The 14,991-nt window shown below is 36.0% G+C and overlaps 1 long non-coding RNA gene across 1 annotated transcript in view; it reads right to left on the reverse strand.

Moving 5' to 3' along the window:
- LOC116216569 overlaps positions 1-14,991 on the reverse strand; it is a 135,068-nt gene that overhangs the window by 37,085 nt on the left and 82,992 nt on the right. The window contains exon 2 of the long non-coding RNA XR_004159624.1: positions 8,634-8,744. This is a non-coding gene — a long non-coding RNA (uncharacterized LOC116216569). The remainder of the gene's footprint in view (positions 1-8,633; positions 8,745-14,991) is intronic.

The following is a 14,991-nucleotide window of genomic DNA, read 5'->3' on the forward strand; positions in this document are numbered from 1 at the left end:
GGCCTCACCACTCTGCCCCCCACACCTCATCAGGTCCCCTCTCAGTCGTCTTTTCTCAAGGCTAAACAGACCCAGTTCACTTAGCCTTTCTTCATAGGGGAGATGCTCCAGGCCCTTTATCATCTTTGTGGCCTTCCACTGGACTCCTTCCAAGAGGTCCCTGTCTTTTTTGTACTGGGGAGCCCAGACCTGGACACAGTACTCTAGATGAAGCGTTATTAGGGCAGAGTAGAGGGGGAGGATCACCTCCCTCAACCTACTGGCCACACTCTTTTTAATGCACCCCAGAATGCCATTGGCCTTTTTGGCCATGAGGGCACACTGCTGGCTCGTGGCCAACCTGTCGTCCACCAGGACGCCCAGGTCCCTCTCTGCAGAGCTCCTCTCCAGCAGGCCATCCCCCAACCTGTATCGGTGCATGCAATTATTCCTCCCTAGGTGTAAGACCCTACACTTGCTTTTGTTGAACCTCATCCGGTTTCTTACTGCCCAGCTCTCCAGCCTGTCCAGGTCTCACTGAATGGCAGCACAGCCTTCAGGCGTGTCAGCCAATCCTCCCAACTTCATATCATCAGCAAACTTGCTGAGGGTGGCCGCTATCCCCTCATCAAGGTCATTGATGAAGATGTTGAACAAGACCAGACCCAGCACCAACCCCTGAGGAACACCGCTAGTTACAGGTCTCCAACCGGACACTGCACTGTCAAAGTCAACCCTCTGTGCTCTGCCAGTCAGCCAGTTCTCAACCCACCTCACTGTCCACTCATCTATCGCACGCTTCCTCGGCTTTGTTATGAGGATGTTGTGAGAGACAGTATCAAATGCCTTGCTGAAATCAAGGTAGACTAAACAGCTCTTCCGCCATCCACCCAGCCTGTGACAACACCATAGAAGGCTACCAGGTTGGTCAAGCACGACTTCCACCTGGTGAACCCATGCTGACTACTCCTGATGACCTTCTTTTCTTCCAGCTGTCTGGAGATGGCATCCAGCACAAGCTGCACAAGCTTTATTAGCTTTATGCATAAATCCTCAGAAATTTAATTTCTAGTCTGGAAAAATATAAATAAAAATTATAGAACTCAAGGGATTTATAAATCCAAGCAGACAGAATAAGCTTCCAGTTTCACTTAAGGATATACTAACATAGCTTATTTTATAGAAAATATAATTCTCTAATTTCCCAGAATTTCAGTTGTTTCTTTATCTGAAAACTATCTACTCTTTAAGATTGAATGGCTCATATTACAAGTGCTCAACAGTGAGCACTGAGTGCTGAGATAAGACCTCTGGGCTGTCCAAACCTTATGTGGTCTACAGAATATTGAGATGCACATCAAAAAACTGTACAGTAAGTCAAATTTCAAGTAAATAAATGACAATAAAATTTTAGTAGTCATAGAAGAAACAGTAGTAAAAGAAAGAAAGTTGATGGTTCTTAAAATGACTGCTATTTTTCAACCCACATAAAATCTCATGTAACATTTTCAGAGTTTCTTCAGAATGTTTTAAATTATCACCAACTCAATAATAAAAGCACACACGTATATATACGAATTTAATATAAAGGTTTATAATGTTGTTTGACTGTTTAAAGTGTAGTTATTACAAAATTGATTTAGATTGCTTATTGATGTGATTTATTATTGATGTGGAGTCAATATGTGCAGTTGACTAACAAGAATAAAAATCAAGCTGAGAAAACACTGTATTCCACGCTCCTCTCCACCAAGCTGAAGGTAGGAGATAGTTCCTTACATCAGATGTTTTCTATCAAATATACATACTTAATTTAAGGGAAAGCAAGTATCATAAGCACAACTGAAATTGTACAACTTTCAGTTTTAAGCATGATTCATCATTATTTACATTACAAAGAAGCACTGGTACAATTTTAGCCAACCCATCCATTTTATAGGACACTTGAAACCTACTACCTGTAACTTATATAATAGAGCAAGTAATTTGAGATGTGCACTTGCTCCTCCCCACATTCATTTTCAGTATCACACAGTCCACCTACTAAGTAATAGACATTCATCACCCTTTGACAAATGGCACAATAAAACTGCTCATTTTGTCTTAAGATGGGACCCAAATCAAACTAAAAGAACAAGTCTTGCACTTGCACTATGGGATAGACAGAAGTCCATGTAATACCATTACAAATTCAATTACATTGCACTGTGATTATTAATGATAGAACAGTGTAATGAATCTGAGTGAAGATAAAACTCCATTGGTTAAGTGAGTCTTTGATGTTGAATTTTCTTTACCAAATTAAAGCATTTTTTTTCCCCAGGCATCTGGAAATCTCATTAAAAATCCATTTAAGCCAATGAGAATCTCCCCATTGATAGGCATATGTTTGAATTAAGTCCTTGCTGCATTAAAATTGAAACACTGAGGGGTTAGAATTCTTTCAAAGATTCTTAGCTCTTATTGGCATGCACTAAAAAATATGTCTTATTTGCTCCTCTTTCCTACTACTAAGAATCAGAGGAATTTTGTACTTAAATTCTCCACACACTGTTATACAACTTTATCTACAAAGAGCCTACAGCAACATTAAGGAGAAGGTTTTCTGAATTTAACCCAATCTGAACTATGTTGCCCTAATTCCAATCTGTCTTCTCAAATTCCCCTGTCAGTGATCATCTAAATCTGTACAATTCCTGGACATTTTTGACATCAAAACTCTCCATTTGCCAGAGAAATTGTTGCCTGTCCAAAGCACATTTCCCAAGGGGGCTGGATTTGATGCACTCACACTTCTTCCTGAAACTGATCAACTCTTTATTAAATATATGTCATATACATGCAAATAAAATCACATTTTAAGAAAGTGAGAGCAAGGCTGGGTAGGACTGTATAGCCTGAATTAAACCTATATTAATCTGGAGACTCCAAGACGGGAATGAAAGCTCTTTCACTCCAAATCTCAGTGGCTACAGATTTCTCCAGTAGCTGGTGGACTTTATTCTTCTTTGGCCTAATAAACCTTGAATTACCTTGAACACATAGGAGCCGCTTCAAACCAACAGAATAGGTTATTGTCATTCCTACTCTATCTCAATACCTTACTGGAAATTATTGCAATTAAAAGCCACTGGCTTTTAACAAGAATAGGTCAACCACTGAAACAAATTTCCACAGGAAATGTTTTTAAAATGACAAATTCAGGTCAAAATCTGATAACTTGCTGAAATAGAAAGGCATGGAAAAATTTTAGATGTCCTCAATATTCTAAGATGGCTTTCAGAATTATATTCAAACTGGAGGTACTTTTGGTTTAGCTATGCATTTCCTCCTAATGGAAAATGAACAGCTAAAATCTCTTGCCTCAAGCTGAGAATGTGCTCTTGCATTTCCAGATATAAGATCTCTAGTCGACTGAACCCAGTAGGTTGTAGTCTGATTTTGAAGTTATAGTCAAAGACAGACCCAACACTTGCTTTGTCTCATAACAGAGATTTTTACAACTCCCTTGGAGCTAACTCCATTACATATAATTCACATTTGCACTAAAATTCATAGCCCTTGGAAGAGCCTGGATTCACTCACTGTCCTAGGCATTTGGATCTGACTTGGAATAGTTGAAAGAAAGAGTGCCATTGTTGGCACCCATTTCGCTTCTGCAAATAAAAATTCAAGAGAAAAAAAGGTAGCTTTTTAAAATTCTTTCATTCTCAAAGTATTATCTAACTTCACAGTACAATGTACATATTACTTGGATATTATCATAGATAGCTGAAACTTGAAAAATGTTGCCAAATTCTACTCAGAGTATGCATAAATCTTTAGTGAATTTAGAAAGAAATTAATACATGTAATCAGCTCATTCATTTTGTCCATCACTTACAGAAAGCATGAAGAGTGAGAAAATCACCAGGAACTTGAGTATACCAAATCATGTTTGCTAGAATATTTACAATAATGTAACTCTCTCAAGAAAACAAATCTGACATAGCAATATTAAGGAATGTTAAAAAGTCAAATTTGATAAACAACTGATTGAAATCTTGTAAAACCAAGAAATACAGGAATAATCATTTTTTTTCTGCAAGTGTAAGATGGGTTGAGCTATTTCCCTGTCTCAAGTATATCAGTGTATGTCTATAAACAAGTGCATAACCTTCTGGTTTGAGTTAGGACTAGAGAAATGCTGTGATACCAGAATTTTCTAAATCTAAATGCTACATTATTAAGCATAGCTTTGATAGCCAAGGCTGTATTATTTTACCTTAGGGGTGATGCCTCACTGGATTTCTTTATCTGATCAAAATCAGAAAAGCTTCAGATGTATAAAAAGCTTCCAGCCTGTTCTAGGAAGATTTCTAACCCAATTTTGTATATCTAATACATTAGAATACTCTACTCAATTCTGCATGGAGGGCAAAAGGCAACGGGTAGTCCATTTAAGACTCCAAATGATAGAGGGTGGTAAGGAATGTCTTGGTAATATTAAAAGATGTATTTTCTGGTTTTCAGAATTATTTAAAAAGCATATATGGTGATCAAGTAAAGCTTCCCTAGATCTAGTCTAATGTTAGATAATCTTCCAAACACTTAAATGCTTATTTGAAAATCAAACTGGGATAATAGTCATTGCTAGCAATTATGTTTCTTTCTGAGAAAGCTTTCGATAGCATCAGACACTAGTGCAGCATAAACTAATATAAACATTTAAAAATAATGTTTAACTCCACACTAGATGATTTTAACTATGAGCTTTCAAACAAGCCAGTGCATAAACAGCACATACACAATGAATAGGGAATTTTTGAAATAGTTGCTATCCACTTCTATAATATGCATCAATAACAAATAAATTTAACAGATGTAACAGAAAAAAAAATACAGTGCTAGAACATCAATAACACTGTCTGACACATGGGATTCTCTTTATCAGCATTCATGAAACAGAACTGCACAGAAGATGAGGGACAAGTGCCAAAACCAACTCAGAGACATCAAAGATTGTGGCAGTTCCCATCCCTGCTGCATTTTGTCTGCGTTCCTACCTGAAAGATGGTCTGTCCTCTAGTATTGCAAATACTAGATCTTCCTGGCTTAGTGTTACCCTCCTCCACTAGTCTTTGGAAAGCCCATATGAAGATGCTATGAAGAGTGTGATAGAGCACCCTAAAAACTTCTCTCATTCATTTCTTCAGCCTCTTGGGACTCTCAGCAAATCTAGAGCCCTGTTTTCCAAATGCCTCTAGAAACAAGAAATTCATCCCACCCTTTACTTTAACCAGGCAAGTAAAATAGAAACAAGGGACTCACCATGTTGCATAGAGAGTCTGGAAATATTTAAATAATTCCTTATGGATATTTTACATATATAATAATTGTTATGTATTTATGGTTGTTTTTTTTACTTTCATTTTTTCTTCTTTTTTAAATAGAATTTAATAGAAAAAATAACAAAGATTATGATAAGCTACCTAGAAGCAAGAATGTGATTTTCTTAGTAGGTATATCCTGCCTTACCATATCAGCATGTTAATACAATTTGCATAATTCAATAAGAGTTAATGAGAACAATAATTATTTGAGAATGAATTTTGCTTTGGGCCTTATTATTTCTTTCTTATAATTTTGAACATCTTTGTTTTAGATTCTGCCAAATGTTAAACTCGCTACATTGCCAAGTAATTGAATTTCTTTTATTGCACACACACACACCACAAAGAGCATGCTGTCCAGACAGAACTTACATAATGCTCTTCTCCTCACTGGATCATTCAAATGCTTTTTGTGGAGATGACTCAAATCCTGATTACATTAATGAAACTCAGTATAAGGTCCACAGATGTTGATAACTATTCTTCATTTTAAGGGGGGTTTCTGCAATCAAGATAATTCGCAGACTGAAGGCTCATAGTGGCCCTGAATTAATTAGTAAAAATAATCACATTAAGGCTTGAACTTAACAATAAACTGGAGAAGCATTAACATTTTGGTCATTAAACCTGTTTAATTAAATTTAATCGAGCTCTCACATTATTACAGTTATAGTACACTAACTAAACACATTGTTTCGCTCCTCTTCTCCTGTCCCTACTAGCAGAAAATGAGAAGAAAGAAAACAAAAAAAACAAAAAAGGAAAAAGGAAGAAAGAAGAATTACCAAATTTAATCAAAGAAAACAAATGATTCAAAAATGCCTCATATTGGAGCCAAGCTTCATGACATCAGAGAATAAGATCTTTACTAATCAAAAATAGAAAATACATTAGGTTACTTTACTTATTTCTCAAATCTTTTGCCAATACTAAAATATTATCTATATTATATGCTTGCTTTTTTTTTTGAAACTAACAGGAAATTATTTATACTTAGAGCATCTCAACACTCCCAGTAGCAAGCAACTTATTTAATACTGAATCCTAGGAAACAGTGAAGAAACTAGCACTTAAATACTTATCCAAGTGTACAAACCATGACTGTAAGTTTTTTATTTAAAATCTCCTTCCTACGTATTTGAACTGTACCTCATTTTAACATTTATGTCTTTACAGAGCATTAAGTTAGAAATTTCATTCTCTTTCAGAAACACTACTGAGTTAAATGTGCAAGGATTTCTGAAATATAACTTCATCACAGAGTATTGTTAAGTCAATGCTAATTTCTGTCAACACTTTGTAGATTTCTTAATTAAAACATATTTAAAAACAGAGAACTTATTAAGTTATGGTACTGAGTTATGATTCTTAATATCAGTCTTTCCACTGAATTAAGCAGACAAGATTATTAAGAAGACAACCTGGGCTGCATTCCCTTCCTTGGGTTAAGTTTTCACACAAAATTCTCATTTACCACACAAGAAATGCTACCTGAGCCTCCCCCCCACTCCATCTAGCAGCTTAGCAGTGATGCTGCGAGTGCCAATGGCACACAATGCTTTTTCACAAAATAAACCTTCTGACAATAAACTGTCAGTTTAATTAAATTTGCGATTGTTTTCCAATTTTTTCCATCAAAACTATACCTGGAAATAACTATTTTGATTCAGATACAACACCGGAGCTTTTGACTGCAGTTAGAAATAAATTACTACCACATCTTCATTCTTCACTGTGTGCTAGATGCTTAAACAAATGACAGTGATATCTTCTGGAACATATAAATGGGCTGGGAATGTATTAATAGTATAGATGGACATATGAGCCACATGTATAAGACTTCTCTGAGATACCATGACAGCAATCCCAGATACAAATGTTAAAAATTTATAGCAAAAAAAATAGAGTTTGTTTTTTTGCCAGAAATTCAGAGTTTTCCAAGGAGATAAAAGGTCATTTTTCAAACAGTTCAAATCATCACAATGTTTAGAACAAATGCTGGCTTCACTAGACATTTCATCTTTCTCAAATACTTAAAGCACATCCACTAAAGGCTTTGTATTAAAGGCGCTCATTCAAACCTCACAGATATTTTGTCATGGTTGATTTGAAGCTCATCAATATATTAAAAATCACCTTCTCTACATCCAATTTTACTGAATCGTTTGCAGTCTTCTTCAGGAAGATTTAGTGCATAATTTTTCCAAGAGTTAATTCTGTATATGAAAAATAAGGATACCTGCAATCCTATCAAAACTTTCTCATTTTTCTGATCATTTCAAGATATCTCATAATAAGAATGAGACCCTAAACAGTGAAGGATATTTAGCAATTAAGACATATTTGAAAAGAGAGAGAAAGAGAGAAAAGGGGGGGGAGGGGTGAGAAAGAGTTTCACAGCTTGAATCTCCCATTTCAACCAGAACAAGGTAGCAAAATATATTATTGTCAGCCAAGTACCATTGCTAAAAATGTCAGAGATGTGTGGGTTCAAAGGCTGATTCAAACTACTTAAAAGAGAAAGACAGACCATATAATCTCTGCAATCAGTAAATCAAATTTATACAAAAGAGAAAGTGACAAAAGCTTATTTTGCAAATATACAACACTTGAAAATCCCATGACCAGTAATATTGAAAAACTAACTTGGACAGTTCAGTTACGCATAGAAAATTGCAAATTTTCCAAAGATTATTTAATGGAAACCACAGATCAACACAAAGAAATCTAGAATTTATACATGTATATTAGATAGATAGATGGGAGGCATTAGATATAATGAAGTTAAATAATTCCTCTAAAGTCAGTAGTAAAAAATAGGTGAAAAGTCCTGGTTTCAAACTACAGAACATCCTGTGCAATTACAAAGCAGCTTTAAGTCTCTGAAAGCTGCTCTTATGTTAGATATGTATGATACTGACTCCTCACTATTCTACCTCTTTTAAGGATCCCAATATGACTAAGATGGAAAGAAATGACAGGGAATCTCAGAAGTGCTACTTCAAAATCAATTTATACAGTGAACCCAAATGTCACCCTCATCAATATTTATGAAAAGATTTCACATTATATGGCCAGCATTGAATGGTGCATGTTATTCTTATTAATGTTTCATAAACATTTCTACAAAAAACAATATGCTTTACTTTGCTACTGAGTATTAAGTAGAATTATGGCAGCATCTGCTTCCAACAGTTGAGTGCACAAGCCCTGTCGTAAATTCCATGATGCATTAAGATGCCATTAAAGGTACCTTCTGTGGCTGTCTCCTCATTTACATACCTTGTAAATCATCAGGTAAAAATCAAGTGAACTGGGGAGTTATTTCCTGCATTCTTTCCTTCTGTCACAGAATCCAGTGCCATCCCCACCTTCCTGCATCAGGAGCATCACCTACCAAAACATGAAGTTAATGATGTCAATGATGAGAAACTAAATTGGTAAGCACAATTCAATTTATTTGTTGCTTATATTTTAACAAATCTTCTTTTCTTAAAGAAAGAATATTTGAGAGTCAACACATGCAAGAAGACATGAGCGCTTTTTTTCAGGATTCTCATTTGTGAGACTTACATCTCTTGAATAATAAAATAATTAGATAAATAAAATAACAAGAGAAATAGAACTCAGTTAAAAATAAAGCCTCTGTGGTGGTGTTATTTTTTTCCCATTTTATTACCTTTCTTTCCAGTATGGACTTTCCTTCTGCTCTGTTCCTGAGAAAATAAAATATGGATAATCTAAGCTTTTGCATAACTAGAGCTTATCTGGAGGAACGTCACCATCTTGATTTCGATAGCATTCCCTCTCTGTTTCATTTCTTCTAACTACCAGTTTAGGTACTTCAATCCAGCTGTTTAAGGAAATAACTGGAAAAGATTTGCTTTCACAGAAGTGTCTGGGCAGTTCTGTGCATTGGCTGGCAGGATAGTTTCGGGAGCATTGCAGCTGTCATTCCAATGCCTGAAGACTGTATTTCTCACTACTCTGTTAACTCAGCCTCTAATGGCCAAGAGTTTGGAATTGGGAACCTGCACCTGGGTATCACAGTTAACAAAAGCAACCTGCTGCTGACAGAAAATCTGATTTGACTGTTTTCCCTCCAACATTCAAACAATTGCACTGAATTAGCCAGATCAGCTTTCTCTGAGCTTAACACTTATTTCCATGTACTTTCATTACTGCCACGAGCTTTGCTGTTTTTTGTGAAGTCAGAGAAAAATGCATAAACTATGGAAACTTTGTCCTGTATCTCCACTGTGTTGTAGCATGGTTGAAAAGGAAAAACCTGATGAACTGCAAGACTGCCAGGGGGAACTCATTTATTTCATCTGGAATGTGTCACGTTCCAATGGAAAAAAATGTTTTTTAAACTTAAGAAAATGAATAACCCTTACTCTTTGTTTCAGATTTTCAGCTGACATACATGACTTCCTGGCTGTTAGAAAGCAGCTAATGGGAATTCTTAGCATTCTTCCCAGTAGCTTCTAAAAAATCAGATCACAGCTTTTTCCTCAGAAGAAGTGAGAAGGAAAGCTAATAAATTACATGAAATTTCTTACATTTAGTGACAAACATGAAAAAACTCACAGCATCTTTTAAGATGCTTTCTCCTCACCTGCCATCTACGTTTATACTGTACCTGTTTTTGCAAACCCGAGTCCTTGAACTGCTGCAGAAAGAAATAAGAAGTGACTAACGTGCTTTATTGCTGAACAGTGAGACTCTTTCTTTAGTCTTTCAATAAATAAAGGGGGAGAAGACTGGACACTTCCTGAAGATGAGAGGAAAAGATGCTGAATTGGGGATGACAAGTCTGCTATGAACTATGTGTACAGAAAAGTCACCCCACAGGTGACGTGCAGACAGCTTTGCAAACTGAGCCCATTCGCATCAAAAAGGGCTTCTGGACAAGGTCATCCTTCAAGCCAGCTCTTCAAACAGGAAGAGATGATGCCTAAGTCTTACAGGCACCCTAAAGAGCCCAGCCAGAAAATGGAGAATACACAGTTATCCACAACTATTAGTAAAAATATTAACCTGAAAGACAAGAAAGTTTCTCAGCATTATGGTAGAAGATGCAAGTAAGGGCAGCAGGTTGGGTACAAGCGCAGTTGTGGCAATAGCCACTGCTATTCCCACTGGGCTGCCATGTCCTTCTGAGTGAATAAGCTACATGAAGAAGCTTGTTCTCTCTTGCTTTACACCTGTGGGTTGTGCTGCGCTGCTGACTGTCTCCATGGGGACACCACCTATACTCACTATTTGTCTGCATTTAGGCTGCTGCTAACCCTCATCTCCCATTTATTTATCTGGAAGCAGAGTCTGCCTTTGTGCTGTGTTCTCATTTTGGAAAAGCTGTTATTGTTTATAAATCATAGAATCACTCAGATTGGAAAAGACCTTAAAGATCATCAAGTCCAACCACAACATAATTCCCTATCACATCTTTTTTATCCAAGGAAGTTGTGAATGCCCCATCCCTGGAGGCATTCAAGGCCAGGCTGGATGTAGCTCTGGGCAGCCTGGGCTAGTGGTTGGCGACCCTGCATAGCAAGGGGGTTGAAAATAGATGATCATTGTGGTCCTTTTCAACTCAGGCCATACTATGATTCTATGATTTTTATTCCATTTTTACTAATCTCTCTAAGCAGTTCTAAGGTCAGCCAGCACTGTCATAGTTTACAATCCTATTACTTCTTCAGTGATTCCTGCTGCTGCATCTTTTTATTTTCTTCTTTAGGGAATTAGTGATTCTATTTGCTAAAGATCTTGCTTTTTTACATTGCTCTAGAACCAGTGTTTGTATTGAGAGAAACTCTTTGTGATGCTGAATGAAAACAGAGCACTGAGGAAATTGAAAAATTAGAGCATACATTTATTCTTTACAGACAGTGTGCTCACTTCACCCTCTTTTCTCACTAAAGCACCTCCATGTATTACAGTTTCTTGTCACAGCCTTTACAGTTCAGAATGTTTAAAAATAGATTTTCACCCTAATCCAAATACAGAGTGCTAATCTACCTCCTGTGAAAAAGTCTTCAGTTTAACTGTCCTTCTCTTCTAAAGCTCTAAGAACCTTTAAATACTCATAAATAAGTAGACCTTTGTTAATCTCAGTATTAATGAAACCAGGTCCTTTAGTTCTCACTGCCAAAGCCAGACCTACAATTCTTTACACCTGTGCAAAGTTCAGTCCAACTAAGTCAAAGAATACAGGGATGCAGCAATCTGCCCACGTGGCTTTATTTCTGGTGAACTGATCCCAGAGCCTACCAAGCCATATTTCTGACTCACGTAAAACCACCAATGCCAATAAATAAACAAATAAACAAAAAGCTGTTCTAGAAAAGTGCTTGAATCATCTTTTAATTTTCTACCTAATTTCACTTAGCACAGTCTGACTGTGGTGCAAGACTTAGGCTCCTGTGTGCTGCCACAGGATAAACAATGAATCCTTTAACAGTTAGAAAATGCAGTTGAATCCAGAAGCACAGCCTGCTGCTTCACAACTAAAATCTATACATTTTACTACCACTTATGCAAGCATATGTATCCATATATGCACACACAGCTTGAGCTTCCCGACTTCAGATATTCTTTTATTACTGCTTATATTATTAATTATATAATTGTTTCTTATTTCTCTTCTTTCTCTAAGAACATCACTACTTTTCTTTTTTGTTATTCCTTATCAGTTTGATATTCAAATAGGAGGAAAAAAAAAAGACAAAAAAAAACAAAAAGAACTGCAAGTAACAGTGGTTCTGTGTACTTGTAAAGTTCTATTCTAGAGGGAAATTGAGGGAAATTAAACTTTTTCATGAATATTTCCACCTCTTCAAATGGAAAAATGCTTTGTCAGGAAAAAAATGCAGACAAATGTTATAAAAAGTACTTTACGCATGTCTCAGACATATTTATGACTCTGAAATATACCGTATCTCACTACTCCCTGCTCTGTTACATAACTCAGCTGCCAACTATACTGAATTTCATACCTTTTATAAGCATTTAACATAAAGCATACTTCACTCCAACTCTGAATTTTACTTTTTACCTTCAGATTGCCATATCATCTCTATTCCTTCCATATTCATCTAGGTATTTGACTAATGTAAGTTACTATAATTTTTAGGAATGGAGCTCTATATATATGCTTTTTATCACTCTTCATTGCATTCACTGTGCACCAAGGTTTTGCTACACATTTTACACAAAAAGGCCCTCCTAGACATTAGGTAGAATCAGTAGATATTCCAATTAACACTTCTGTTTGATATTTTTATTATTATCTAATTTTATTCTCTTTCTTTTTCCTCTGTTGTTTTCAAACCTCCTCCTACCATTTCCATCTCTACCCATGTATGAGGCACTCACAGTCCTCATACCAACACGCACATCTGAAGAGCTGTCATACACTTCTGTAGGTAGCCTAAGCCAAGTGGGACGCAATCAAGAAAGCTATACTGGTCTATCTCAACATCCTAGAATCACTTACTCTTCCTCCATCCTCTCTTTCCATATACTTCAAGTCAGAAAGAAACCTTGTTACAAAATATTCAGAAATGCTGTCACTTAAACTACACAAGAATATTGTCTAGCAATGTAGACAAATACTGTTTTCTGTACCAGACTTTGTTTACGGCATAAACACAGAGTGTCAAATCTGCAATTTTTATGGGGAAAGCCATTTTGCATAGCACAGATATACAGAAACTTACAGTATGAAATAAGTGGCATAGCCATATGCAGCTTTACTCTTGAAGCAGAAAAATCTCCAAAAAGATTACATTCTCAAGTAGTGGTGACTTGAAATAAAAAAAAAAAGTGAATATATATTATTGAACAGAAGCATGGTAGCATTCACTTCAGAAGTAACCAATGTTAGAACAATAATAATTTCCAAGGTTGTTATTCAGAACTGTCCTGAGAGTGTTGAAACTGGTTGACTGAATAACCTAAAAAATGACTCTTTTCTGTAGCCTTTTATCTCTGCAAAAATCAAAGAATACACAGTATGGCTTGTGCCTGCCTTTCTACTTTACGTCACTCTAAAAATTTAATACAAATTTTACCGAAGGCTCACTTCAGAAATTTGTGAATGCTTATTTAAATAAATGCCAATTGATATGAGTTGCACTCAAGTCTTCTTCAGTTAAAGACTCTGTTATCGTTACTGGCACTGCTGAAGGTAGAAAAGTACCAACCTGGAGAAATGGTGGGCTACAAGTGTAGCAAAACAACTACTAGATCCTCCGGGGAAAAAAAAAAATGCAGAATTTAAATGTGAAAGAAATATCCAACCTAGTTATGGGAAAACTTCCAGTTAATTTCTACATAAGTAGGAACATTGGTGTTTTACTGAAACTTGGGCTGAATGCTGGTATCAGATTCATATTCCAGTCTGGATACATGTAACATCATTTTTTTCTCCAGAAATTTGAAGTATACAAAACCCTGTTGTCAGTTGTATTTCTCATTGATACAAAATAAATTCTTAGACCTGATGACTGTGATTTGATTTTCTTAATCTTCTCTCAAACATTTTAGGAAAAAAATGTGTTGTTAAATCCTATACTATTGTCCTTTTAAATAGACGCAGTGAAAGAAAACCTTTAAGAGATCAGGCTGAATAACTTGGATTTCATAAGCGGACCAAAATAAATCTTGCATTTAATCTGATTAGAATACAAGTATTGGCTTAGCTGCTACTGAGATAGTGAGCAACAGCAATCTCAAACCTATCAGCAATGTAGTTCTAACACCTGTAAGAAGGGGCGAAAAAAAATTGAAATGAAGCACATCTACAAAACCTACTTGGAACTAATATGCTTGCTACTTGTTGAATTTTCAAGAATGTGCTTCTATTTTCCAAATAATGTATCTAGAGTAGGACTGGTTTCCACCTTCTGCCAGCAATTGACTTATTTATTTTAACCTAGGAGGCAGCATTTTGGAAAAATATTGACATTTTACTGGAGAACTAAGATCCTAAAACTGTAATTAAGTTCAGACTATTTTTGTTATTTTCAGTCCCAACTGGATGACAGTCCTAGCTCAAAGAAAAAAGCTGCTAGAATACTAAATTGTAGGATGTAAAAATGTGTCAAATGTGTAAAAATTCTATGATTCTATGATTCTAACACTACTAGCCTGGGAGCAAGATCAGCATTACTTCATATATCAAAACAAAGATGCAATAAATTAGAAAACGCTATACTGTTTAAGTGAAATATTTTCAAAATATGTATATAGAAGATAACTTATCAACATTAAGTTCCTACTTTTTAACCAAGGCATTCTTCACTTAAATAGACAATGGCACAATGTTAAACAGTGGCACAATGTCAAACAGTGACATTGTGCCATTTGGCTCAAGTATCTTTAGGAGTACTCATGTTTAAAACTGTGACCCACCAAGCCCTGCTCAGCGGCCACTTCTGTGAACAACACCTGGGCTCATGAGATGTCCCCAGTGATACCACAAGGATCTTATTCCTCTGTACACTTCAAAGAGATTCAACAGATTCAAAAGGACTTAAGGTGACTTAAATGATTTGGCCTTAAATAATATATATATATATATGTCTTTTTTTCCATCTCTTTTTCTGTTTTTAATCTTCAACCTACTTTTTTT

This window comes from Meleagris gallopavo, chromosome 4 (assembly GCF_000146605.3).
Source record: "Meleagris gallopavo isolate NT-WF06-2002-E0010 breed Aviagen turkey brand Nicholas breeding stock chromosome 4, Turkey_5.1, whole genome shotgun sequence".
NCBI lineage: Eukaryota > Metazoa > Chordata > Aves > Galliformes > Phasianidae > Meleagris > Meleagris gallopavo.